Genomic DNA, 12,907 nt, shown 5'->3' with positions numbered 1-12,907 from the left:
TACTGGCCTATAAAGTTAAAGATACCTTTTCCTATAAAAATTGCCAAACACCCCTGAGCAATCCTTGACCTCAGCTTTGCTGAACTCTTCGCACATTTCCCCTATTAACTCGATTTCTCTCTCCATAGGTGCTGCCGGTTCTGCTGATTATTTCCAGTATTGTCTGTAATTATTATTGATTTTAGTTCTGAATGACATGATTCGTTTTGATGGGAAGAATAAGGAGATGCACTATAAACTAAATGGTACAATTTTGAAGGTTGTGCTGTAAAGTAAAGGATTAATATCAGGAGCACCTGATGCTGATGTGATGATGATGTAATCACACATGACTAAGTAACAGAGGTCTGTAGGGATGAGAAGTCCAACCTCGTGCAGAGTTCCTAAGATGTATATAGAGCTGGAAATAAATGATAATGGTTTTAAAAAACGACAGTCTTGAGGAGCTGACTTGGGGAAAAATAGACAAACCCCAAAGAACCCCATCTCAACCCCAAACATGTGACAAAACATGTGCAAGAACAGAAGGGCCTGGAGGTGTACATACACAAATCTTTGAAGGTGGCAGGACAAGTTGAGAAGGCTGTTAAGGCATTCATTGGCTTTATAAATACAAGCATTGAGTACAAAAGCAAAGAAGTTATGTTCCAGCTTAGGTATTGTAGCCAGGTCTGGACAGCACACTTCAGGAAGGATGCAAAAGCCTTAGAGAGGGTGTGGAGGAGATTTACTAGAATGGTAGCAGAGTTTTTTTTTAAATTCATTCACAGGATGTGGGCTTCATAGGCTGGGCCTGCATTTATTGCCCATCCCTAGTTGACTTTGGTGGTGGTGAGCTGCCTTCTTGAACCGCTGCCATCTATGTGGTGTATGAACATCCACAGTGCTGATAGGAAGGGAGTTCCAGGATTTTGACCCAGCGACAGTGAAGGAACAGCGAAAAATTTCCAAATCAGGATGGTAAGTGACTTGGAAAGGAGCTTCCAGGTTGTGGATTTCCCATCTATCTACTGCCCTTCTCCTTCTAGATGGTAATGGTCGTGGGTTTGGAAGGTGCTGTCTCAGGAGCCTTGGTGAATTCCTGCAGTGCACCTTGTAGATAGTACACACTGCTGCTACTGTGTATCGGTGGTGGAGAGAGTGAATGTTTGTGGATGTGGTGCCAATCAAGCAGACTGCTTTGTCCTGGACGGTGTCCAGCTTCTTCAGTGTTGCAGGAGCTGCACTCATCCAGGCAAGTGGGAAGTATTCCATCACACTCCTGATTTGTAGATAGTGGACAGGCTTTGGAGAGTCAGGAGGCGAGTTACTTGTCGCATGATTCTTAGCCTCTGACCTGCTCTTGTAAACACAGAATTTATATGGCTAATCCAGTTCAGTTTCTGGTCAATAGTAAGCCCCCAGGATGTCGATAGTGGGGGATTCAATGATGGTAATGCCATTGAACATCAAGGGGCAATAGTTGGATTCTTTCTTGTTAGAGATGGTCATTGCCATTCACTTGTGTGGCACAAGCATTACTTGCCACTTGTCAGCACAAGCCTGGATATTGTCCAGGTCTTGTTGCTTTTGGACATGGATTGCTTCGGTATCTGAGGAGTGGCGAATGGTGCTGAACTTTGTACAATTATTGGCGAACATCCCCACTTCTGACCTTATGATGGAAGGAAGGTCATTGATGAAGCAGCTGAAGATGGTTGGGCCTAGGACACTACCCTGAGGAGCTCCTGCAGTGATGTCCTGGAGCTGAGATACTGACCTCCAAGAACCACAGCCATCTTCCTTTGTAGGTATGACTCCAACCAGTGAAGTGTTTTCCCCCTGATTCCCATTGACTCTAGTTTTGCTAGGGCTCCATGATGCCTCACTTGGTCAAATGCTGCCTTGAGATCAAGGCCAGTCACTCTCACCTCATCTCGGGAGTTCAGTTCTTTTGTCCATGTTTGAACCAAGGCTGTAACGAGGTCAGAAGCTGAGTGGCTCTGGTGGAACCCAAACTGAGCATCAGTGAGCAGGTTATTGCTAAGCAAGTGCAGCTTGATAGCACTGTTGATGACCCTTTCCATTACTTCATTGGTGATGGCGTGTAGGTTGATTGGGCTGTAATTGGCTGGGTTAGATTTGTCCTGTTTTTTGTGTACAGGACATACCTGGGCAATTTTCCACATAGCCGGGTAGATGCCAGTGTTGTAGCTGTACTGGAACAGCTTGGCTAGGGGCGTGGCAAGTTCTGGAGCACAAGTCTTCAGTACTATAGCTGGAATGTTGTCAGGGCCCATAGCCTTTGCAGTATCCAGTGCCTTCAGCCATTTCTTGATATCACGTGGAATTGGCTGAAGACTGGCATCTGTGATGCTGGGGACCTCCGGAGGAGGCCAACAAGGATCATCTACCCAGCATGTCTGGCTGAAGATTTTGTGAATGCTTCAGCCTTATCTTTTGCACTGCTGTGCTGGGCTCCTCCGTCATTGAGGATGTGGGTATTTGTGGAGCCACCTCCTCCAGTGAGTTGTTTGTCTACCACCATTCACGACTAGATGTGGCAAGACTGCAGAGCTTAGACCTGATCTGTTGGTTATATGATCGCTTAGCTCTGTCTATCACTTGCTGTTTGACACGCAAGTAGTCCTGTTTTACAGCTTCACCAAATTGACACCTTATTTTTAGGTATGTCTGGTGCTGATCCTGGCATCCCCGCCTGATTGAACCAGAGTTGATCCCCTGGCTTGATGATAATGGTAGACTGGGGGATATGCCAGGCCATGAGGTTACAGATTGTTTTCGAGTATAATTCTGCTGCTGTTGATGGCCCTCAGCACCTCATGGATCTCTTGAGTTGCTAGATCTGTTCAAAACATAGCCCATTTATCATGGTGGCAGTGCCACACAACACGCTGGAGGGTATCCTCAATGTGAAGGTGGGACTTCATCTCCCTGAGGGCTCTGCGGTGGTCACTCCTACCAATACTGTCATGGACAGTTGCATTTGCGGCAGACAGGTTGGTGAGGATGATGTCATGTATGTTTTCCCCTCACTACCTGCTGCAGACCCAGTCTAGCAGCTATGTCATTTAGGACTTGGCCAGTAGTGGTGCTAATGAAGTCCCCAACCTAGAGACCCTCTTGCAACCCTCAGTGTTCAACATGGAGGGGCACTGATTCATCAGCTGAGGGAGGGCAGTACATGGTAATCACCACATTTGGCCTGATGCTTTTAGACTCCATGGGGTCCAGAGTCAATGTTGAGGACTCCCAGGGCAACTCCCTCCCAACCATTCTGCAGGTGGGAAAGGACATACTCGGGGATGGTGATGTCTGAGACAGCTCTCCCACTTTTGGCACTAGCCCCCCAGATGTTAGTAAGGAGGACTTTGCAGGGTCAACAGGCTGCGATTTCTGTTGTCATGTTTCCAATGCCTAGGTCGATGCTGGGTGGTCTGTCTGATTTTATTCCTTTTTTGTGTCTTTGTAGCGGTTTGCATTTAAGCATCAACCACAGTTGTAGGTCAGACCATGTAAGGATGAGAGATTTTCTTCCCTTAGGGGACCAGACAGTTTTTTACAATTGTTTCATGGACTTTTAATTCCAGATTTTTATTGAATTCAAATTCCACCATATGCCATAGCAGGTTTCAAACCCCGGTCCCCAGAGCATTACCCTGAGTCTCTCTGGATTACTAGTCCAGTGATAATACCACTACGCCATCACCTCCCCTGACAGGTGGAGAGGGATTAGAGAAATTAGGATTGTACTTAGAATAAAGGGGAGATTTGATAGAGGTATTCAAAATCATGAACCATATTTGTAGAATAAATAAAAGAATAAATAGAGAGAAACAGTTTCCATTGGCAGAAGGATCAGTAACCAGAGGTCACCAATTTATGTTAATTGGCTGAACCAGAGGAGTGATGAGGAAAATATTTTTATGCAGCAATATAACTTTCAAACGAGAATTGATAAGTATTTGAAGGGAAAAGCTCTGCATGCCAATGGTGAAAATTTCCATTTGAAGTAACCAGATGCCAGGGGTGAGGTGGTGTGGGACTGCTTTAACACATCTGGTTACAAGATCCTACTGTAGGCCAGCATTGTACTTAAATATTTGTCATGTTCAAAATCAACTTATTTTAAAGTACAAATAGTTAGTTCTCCACTTAGCCCATCATTTTTAATCTGTTTTATAATCGTGGATCTAGCATCTCCACTTCCTGTAGCTTGAATCAACTAAATCGTGTCTTTGGTCCCCACAAGCTCCATTTTCTAGCCAACTACTCCATCCTTCTTCTTGGTAAATATTTGAGGCTGAACAAAACCTTTCACAACCTTGGTACTGTATTGGACTGAGAGATGAGCTTCTGACCAATTACCCATTTCACCATCAAAGTTGCCTGACTTCACCCTATCTCTACTCATATGTTGAAACTCTCACCTATTTTTTTGTCACCCCTCTTGGCTATTCAAGTGGCCTCCTGACCAGCCTCCAATCTTCCACCCTACATAAATATGAAAGAAATACAAAAAATGCTGAGAATACGCAGCAGGTCTGGCAGCATGTGTGGACAGTGAAACAAAGTTAGTATTGCAGATTGATTACCTTTTGTCAGAACTACATAAATTTGAGTTTATCCAAAACTCTGCTGTCTGTATTCTAATTTGCACCAAGGCCAGTTTACCGATCAACCCTGTGCTCTCTGGGGAGAACGCGGGAGTATGCTGTTCAGATAGAGGATCAGCCATGATCATATTGAATGGCAGAGCAGGCATAACGGACCAAGTGACTTGCTCTTGCTCATATTTTCTAAGTTTTCTATGTTTCTAAGTTTCTAACATTGGTTGCTGCTCCAGCAATGCCTCCGTTTTATATTTCAGATCCGTGGTTTCAATCCTCCAGAACCTCACTTCTCCCATTCTCTACCCTCCTGCAGCCCTACAAACCTTAAATCCCTGTGCTCCTCCTATTCTGGCCTCATGTGCATTCCTGGTTTTCAACCTTTGGCAGCCCTGTTCAAAACTCGAATTCCTTCCCTAAACCTCTCCATCTCCCTTTCATTCTTTCAAGATGCTCCTTAAAACCTACTTCTTAGACCAAACTTTTGGTCATCTGCCCTAATATCAATCTATGTGCTCAGTGTCAACTTCTATTTGATATCAGTGCTGTGAAGCACTATGGTAAAGGCACTATTTAAATACAAGCTGTGGTTGCCAACACATGACAACAGCAATTATGATACATTCATTATCTTGCAAGTCACTGTACTTGCAGCTGAGGTGATTTCTAAATTATGGTGGAAAAGCTAAATTGAGGTTGTTCTATTTAAATTTAATCCAAGAAAAATACCTACCCCAGCAAATTGAAAGGAGCGATAAGAGCATGTATTTTCTTTAAACTACGTAAGAAACTTCGTTCAAGGGCAAGCTATGAAAGTTGTAAACACTTCATGTAGGCCAGCAGTGATGACTTGCACAATATAAATTCTTAATAATTCCATGCTTATCTTTGAAAGATAAGCGATGACAATTTGGATATACATTGAGTAAACAAATGAGCAATTTGTAAATCCGTCAGGACTACTTAAATGTGGGTAAATATCTGGGAGAGTTTGATACACATTTGCCTTTTACAACCCAAACAAAGGTTAATGTGGATTTCTAGGTGATGATATAGCATTAATGTGGAACTATAGGTGATAGTATAACAACTAAAAGAAACCAAAACATTATGGAAATCATTTTAGAAATGTGATACAATCATTTATCGCATGAATATCAATTCAGATATAATGAATTACATAGCACACTTTTCAAACATTCAGGTTTCTTTTATCTTAAACTATGTCAATACAAGCTTTGCATTGTTCAGTCGTTTAAAGGGGTTCTCTTAAGCATCCCAAACTGATCAAGGGCTCCACCTGAAATAATAATCTATACTTCTTTCTCAGACATTAACTAACCTGTTATAGTCTAGCACTTTCTGTCTTTAGCTATTACCAAGGAGAAGGTGCTAGGAAAACTGAAAGGTCTGAAGGTGGATAAATCACCTGGACCAGATGGATTACACCCCAGAGTTCTGAAGGAGATAGCTGAAGAGATAGTGGAGGCATTAGTGGTGATCTTTCAGGAATCACTGGAGTCAGGGAGGGTCCTAGACAACTGGAAAATTGCTAATGTAACCCCCCTGTTTAAGAAGGGAGTGAGGCAAAAGATGGGAAATTACAGGCCGATTAGCCTAACCTCAGTCATTGGTAAGATTTTAGAGTCCATTATTAAGGATGAGATTTCAGAATACTTGGAAGTGCATGGTAAAATAGGGCAAAGTCAGCATGGTTTCATCAAGGGGAGGTCATGCCTGACAAATCTGTTAAAATTCTTTGAGGAGGTAACGAGTAGGTTAGACAAAGGAGAGCCAATGGATGTTATCTACTTGGACTTCCAGAAGGCCTTTGACAAGGCGCCGCATAGGAGGCTGCTCAGTAAGATAAGAGCCCATGGTGTTAGAGGCAAGGTACTAGCATGGATAGAAGATTGGCTGTTTGGCAGGAGGCAGAGAGTGAGGATAAGGGGGTCCTTCTCAGGATGGTGGACGGTGACTAGTGGAGTTCTGCAGGGGTCAGTGTTGGGACCACAACTTTTCACTTTATACATTAATGATCTAGATGAAGGAACTGAGGGCATCCTGGCTAAGTTTGCAGATGATACAAAGATAGGTGGAGGGACAGGTAGTATTGAGAAGGTGGGGAGGCTGCAGAAGTATTTGGACAGGTTAAGAGAATGGGCAAAGAAGTGGCAGATGGAACACAACGTGGGGATGTGTGAGGTCATGCACTTTGGTAGGAAGAATAAAGGCATAGACCATTTTCTAAATGGGGAAAGAATTCAGAAATCTGGAGTACAAAGGGACTTGGGAGTCTTTGTCCAGGATTCTCTTAAGGTTAATTTGCAGGTTGAGCCGGTAGTTAGGAAGGCAAATACAATGTTGGCATTTATTTTGAGAGGACTAGAATATAAAAGCAGGGATGTGCTGCTGAGGCTTTATAAAGCTCTGTCAGACCACATTTAGAATATGTGAGCAATTTTGGGCCCCGTATCTCAGGAAGGATGTTTTGGCCCTGGAGAGGGTCCAGAGAAGGTTCACGAGAATGATCCCAGGAATGAAAGGCTTAACATATGAGGAACGTTTGAGGACTCTGGGTCTATACTCGATGGAGTTTAGAAGGATGAGGGGGGATCTAATTGAAACTTACAGAATACTGAAAGGCCTGGTTAGAGTGGACATGGGGAAGATGTTTCCATTAGTAGGAGAGACCAGCACCCGAGGGCACAGCCTCAGAGTAAAGGGAAGACCTTTTAGAACAGAGATGAGAAGAAACTTCTTCAGCCAGAGAGTGGTGAATCTATGGAATTCAATGCCACAGAAGGCTGTGGAGGCCAGGTCATTGAGTGTATTTAAGACCGAGACAGATAGGTTCTTGATTGGTAAGGGGATCAAAGGTTACAGGGAGAAGGCGGGAGAATGGGGTTGAGAAACTTATCAGCCATGATTGAATAGTGGAGCAGACTCGATAGGCCGAATGGCCTAATTTCTGCTCCTATATCTTATGGTCTTATGGATATCCAGCAATCACAGTTCTCTTTTTAACTCGCTGGTGTTACGAGCAATTTTGTGAAGATGAAGGATGTGTTGTCAACAAGAAAACTCAAGCTTGCAACAAGGAAAAAACTCATAAGGTGCCTCAGAAACCTGGACAATAAAAAAGATCTGTGGAAGAAAATAGAGATCTTTGAAACACGGGTGCTATAATGTATGCTTAAAATTCCATATACAGACCATAAGACCAATGAAGAGATAATTGTAATTACAAGAGTGAACAGAACTCTAAAAAGTGACATCCAGAAAAGAAAATGAAAGTACTTCCGCCATATAGACAGAGCTGAAAAACTAAAGGGATCTCTTCTAGAAGGCAAAGTGGAGGGCAGCAGAAAAACCTAAATGTAGTGGATGATGGACGGCACAGAGCGATTGCAGATGAGCTATAATAGATGTGTGAGGATGGCGCAAGACAGACGCGTGTGGCACGCCAGGACCAGAGATCTCCTGATAGGAGTAGCAGCAAGAAGAACAGGATTGTTACTCGTGAGTTGAGGTAAATACAAGGGATTGATACAAGGCATAAATTATGCTCAAAATTAGAATCATAGGTTTGACCCGTCGAGCCCTTGTCAGAACTTGGAGAGCAATTTAGCTATTTCCGCATCCCCATGCTTTTCTGCCCTGCAAATTTTTTCACTTCCCTTGTACAAATGTTTTAAAAGCCATAATTGAATGCACCACCATTACCCCTGCATGCAGTGCATTCCAGATTATAAACAGTCACTGTGTAAAAGGAAAAAATTCCCTCATGCTGGGCAGAATCGTCTATGCCCGCTGGTGTCAGATGTATTCAGTGGCAAGAGCAGACAATATGGCGAGAAGGCCAAAAATTGGTTTCGCGACTTTGTGAAATCAGTTTGCGTTTGTCTCCTCGGCCCATCAATGGTGGGCCGCATTTCCCACTATCGAATGTCAAGAACCTCATTGTAATATATCAGCATATCATTATTAGGCCAGCCTGCCAGATTCATTTCCCACCACCCCCACTGGATCATCCACCCATGTCGCCGTGATTTCATGCTGATGTGTTTCACAACAGCATATAAAAGATGTGCACTTGGCGGGCTGCAATTTGAGGGGAACTCGGAGATGAGTGCACAATAAAGTTGCGGAGTGTTCACGAGGGACACCTGTTAGACTACAAGGTTGAGGTGCATTGGTGTGGGGGGCAAAGGCTGCCCTGCGGTTGAGGCAACTTTGTGGGGCGGGGGGGAGGGGGAGGGGGGTGTGCAAAGGTTGCCCTGTTATTGAGGCAACTTTGGGGGCTGTGGGCAAAGGCTGCCCTGCGACTGAAGGTAGCACACAAGCACGAGCAGAGGTGGGGTAGGCTAGGGAAACAACCATGCATTCATGACTTAAAAACAAAAAACTGCGGATGCTGGAAATCCAAAACAAAAACAGAATTACCTGGAAAAACTCAGCAGGTCTGGCAGCATCAGCAGAGAAGAAAAGAGTTGACGTTTTGAGTCCTCATGACCCTTCAACAGAACTAGGTGAATCCAAGGACCATCAACTCTTTTCTTCTCCGCCGATGCTGCCAGACCTGCTGAGTTTTTCCAGGTAATTCTGTTTTTGTTATGCATTCATGACTCCTTGTATAAAGTGACCATTCCTCTGCAGCTGAGACAGTTCAGGCACAGCCACATTGTTACGATTGGCGTTGGACCTCTAGCTTATCTACCCACTCAAGCAATGCAGAGGCATGAAAGTGCCACCAAGTGCTCCAGAGCTTTTCACCCCTTGGGCACAGACTGCAAACTAATGAGCGTTTTAGACAACTGAAGAACAGTTGGACGACTGGGCACATTGTACAATCTACTTGCTAAAGCTGGCTGTGGAGCAGTCACTGGTGGAGGTGCTCACAACCCCTTGCAATGTTATCATCCCGGTTTGGACCAGTCTTCCCCATGTTTCAAGCTAACAGTGCAGCCTGCACCTGAGCTGAGAGCACAGCATGCAGTTCCATGGGCAAGGCTGCCACCAATCTATCAGGCGGAGTGGGGCAGTGGAAGGTGGGGTTTTGGGCAGCCATGCAGCGCACTAATCTCTAGCCATCCAAGTAGTGGTCAGCACTCTCTGGGATGCCTTAAGGGGCCTTCAGACTTATCCAAGCTAGGTTCTTAGTACACCCATGTTAACCCACATGCCCGTCAGTTTTATCCTGCAGGAGGAGTACATCAGGACCATGGAGTCTGGTGAACTAGCCGCATACCTCATGGTAAATAGAGACCGATGATGATGGAGAAGAGAGCAGCTGAGGTGCTTGGCTGCACAGAGGGAGGAGCAGCACCCTCTGAAAGAAGGGGCGGCTGGAGCTCCCACACACACCGTTGAAGAGCCACAGCGAGACATCACTGGTCGGAGCCTAGCTAGAGCCAGGGTCGATAGACACCGCCTTTCATTCTGCAGATGACCGAGGACCAGTGTTGCTGAAGACTGCGTTTGTCTAGAGAACTGATCAATTACATCTGCCAGCTGCTGCAGGATTTGGCACCATGTAGACATGGAGGGCATCCACTGCCAGTGGCTCTGAAAGTGACAGCAGCGCTCAATTTCTATGGCAGTGGCTCCTTTTGGGGCTCCACAGATGATCTCTGTGGGATATCACAAGCCTCCACCCTCAAATGCATTCATGTGGTCATGGATGCCATTTTTGCGAGGGCACACAACTTTGTGTATTTCGCCCAGGATCAGGTGACCCAGGATGCAAGAGCAATTGGATTTGCCCAGATCTGGGGTTTCTCACAGGGGCAGAATGCAATCGACTGCACTCACATGGCGCTCAGATCTCTGTTGCAACACGCCATCTGCAATGGATTCCATTCGCTGAATGTGCAGCTGGTGTGCGACCACCACAAATGCATCCTGCAGGTCTGCACATGGTTTCCAGGAAGTGTGCATGAATCCTATATTCTCAGTTGGTCACAGATCCCTGACATCTTCCAGGGCCCACAGAATCTGCAGGGTTGGCTCCTCGGCAAAAAGAGCTAGCCGCAGAGGCCGTGGATGATGACACCCGTGCGGCAGCCTCAGACTGCAGCAGAGCGACGCTATAATGAGGCCCATGCAGCAGCTCAGAACTTGGTGGAGCAGGCCATTGGGATGCTGAAAATTACATTCCAGTGCCTGGACTGGACTGGTGGAGCCCTGCAATACAGTCCGCAGAGGTGTCGCGCATCCTTGTCGTCTGCTGCATCCTTTACAGCCTGGCCCTGCATGGGGAGAGGAGCTGGCTTAGCAAGACCAGGTCTCCTTCGATGAAGAAGATGTCGATGGTGATGAGGGTACCCTCCTTGGCTTGTGGAGCTGGAGCTGCTGAGGTCGCAGGAAGTGGGGATTTGGATGGGCCAGACACTCCTGGAATCACCTGGATGGATGGCCCTGGAGTGTGCACCTGCTGATCCTCCTCCTTATGGGTGCCCAAGAGCCTTTGGCTGACTCTTTGAGATGAAGGGGTAGCTGGAGTGAGATCGAGCTGCCCAGGACCCCTCTTGCATTCACACTGTAAACACTGTTGGAGGCCAACTATGGCATCAGGGATGGAGTTGAGCCTGTGCAGCAGTATATGAGTGAACCCCTGGACCAAGGTCTCCATGGCAACCGCCATTCTGCCAGCGTTGACATTGGTGCATTGGAATGCCGGAACTATCACCTCAGCCTGAAGATGGACGGACTCCTCCATCGTGCCTTGCAATCTGAGAAGTGTAGCGGACATCCCTTCATGACATTCCTGAGCTTGCCTTTACAGCTGCAGCAACTGTGACATGACTGAGTCCAGAGGCTTGTCAACTGACTTGGACTCAGCAAATGTCTGGCCTCCAGCAGCCCTCCAAGTGCCAGACACCTGGGAAGTCCCTGCCACTGCCTGCTGTGGGTCAGGAAGTGTGATGTGCTCACCAGATTGTGATCCCAGGGCTACTTTAAACCAAAGTCTGTGTCTCCGCGCTGGTGGAGGCTGTGGGTGAGCGCTGTGACAGGACTTTAAGGAGGGTGCCTTCAGATTCTCCTTCAGGGGTTTCTTCTGAGCTTGATTGGAGGCCCTAGGTCATGGACTTTCTCAGCTTTTTCCCAGGTGTGCCTGCGAAAGCAAGGAGAGATAATTAGTGCATGGCATTGGCCTGTGAAACAGGACACATCACTCACAGCATGATTGTCTGATGGATGTTGCACTGCTGGATCCTCACATGATAGAGCAGTGCCAACCTCACTGTCAGCACAAGACCGGTCCAGATCCTCACCGACCAGCTGGATGGCTCTGTTTTCAAAGCCTGTGAGGACCTTGATTTCAAACAACCAGTAAATGACCTCTGCCTCTTGTTGTGTGCCAGCTTGTCCTGCATAAATAGAGATGGAGAGAGTGTAAGCAGGATGCCTGCCAGGCCAGATGATAAGTATGCCTGGAATGCATGGGTGGTGAGTGGTCCCATGGACAGGATAAGGACAATGAAGGTGTGTGTGAGAGTGAATGGTGATGTTCCTTGAACTGACAGTGAGTGAGGGCCCTGTGGATGTGTGATGGGTTTGTGAGTGTGTGAGTTAAGAGTGATGAGAAGAGTGATTTAGCCTGGTAGAATGGAGGAGACCATTCATCCTCTTGCAGCACTGGGTGGCTGTCCTCTTTTGCAGGGTGTTGGCGCTGACCACTGCTGCCACCACCTCCCAAGCCAGATTAGTGATGTTGCTGCCCCTCCTGCAGCCAGAGCAAGATTAGAAGACATCACGGTGGGCTTCCACTGCGTCCAAAAGGTGCTTGAGGGACACATAATTGAGTCTGGGGCCTGCAGTCTTTTTGCCTTTTGGGGCCATGTCCCCATTGCAGCAGTCATGGGCTGGGAGCACTGAGATGTGTGTGCGTGGCTGGACTTTAAATATGGCGCCCGGTGTGATGAAGCAGCGAGGTGATGGCATGGCGAGCAAATGAGAACCTGCCCACCATCGAAACGGTGTGTTTCCCAAGAATGCATAATTAATGCAGCGGGTTTGGGACAATACGGCAACAACATTTTACCCCCCTGTTCCCACACTTCGTTGGTTTTTACTGGGACAATTCCACCCGTTGTCTTTGGCTCATTTGCCAATCACTTTAAATCTGTGTCCTCTGGTTCTCAACCTTTTCACTAACAGTTTCTTCCTATCTTCTGTGTATAGACCCCTCTTGATTTTGAGCAGCGCTATCATATTTCTTCTCAGCTCCTCGTCTCCAACAAGTAGAACATCAGCCTCTCCAATCTATCCAAGAATCTGAGGTATCTCATTGC

Source organism: Carcharodon carcharias, chromosome 3 (genome assembly GCF_017639515.1).
Source record: "Carcharodon carcharias isolate sCarCar2 chromosome 3, sCarCar2.pri, whole genome shotgun sequence".
In the NCBI taxonomy this organism is placed as follows: Eukaryota; Metazoa; Chordata; class Chondrichthyes; order Lamniformes; family Lamnidae; genus Carcharodon; species Carcharodon carcharias.
The sequence above is the reverse complement of the archived record's forward strand: the minus strand, read 5'-3'. Positions refer to the sequence as shown.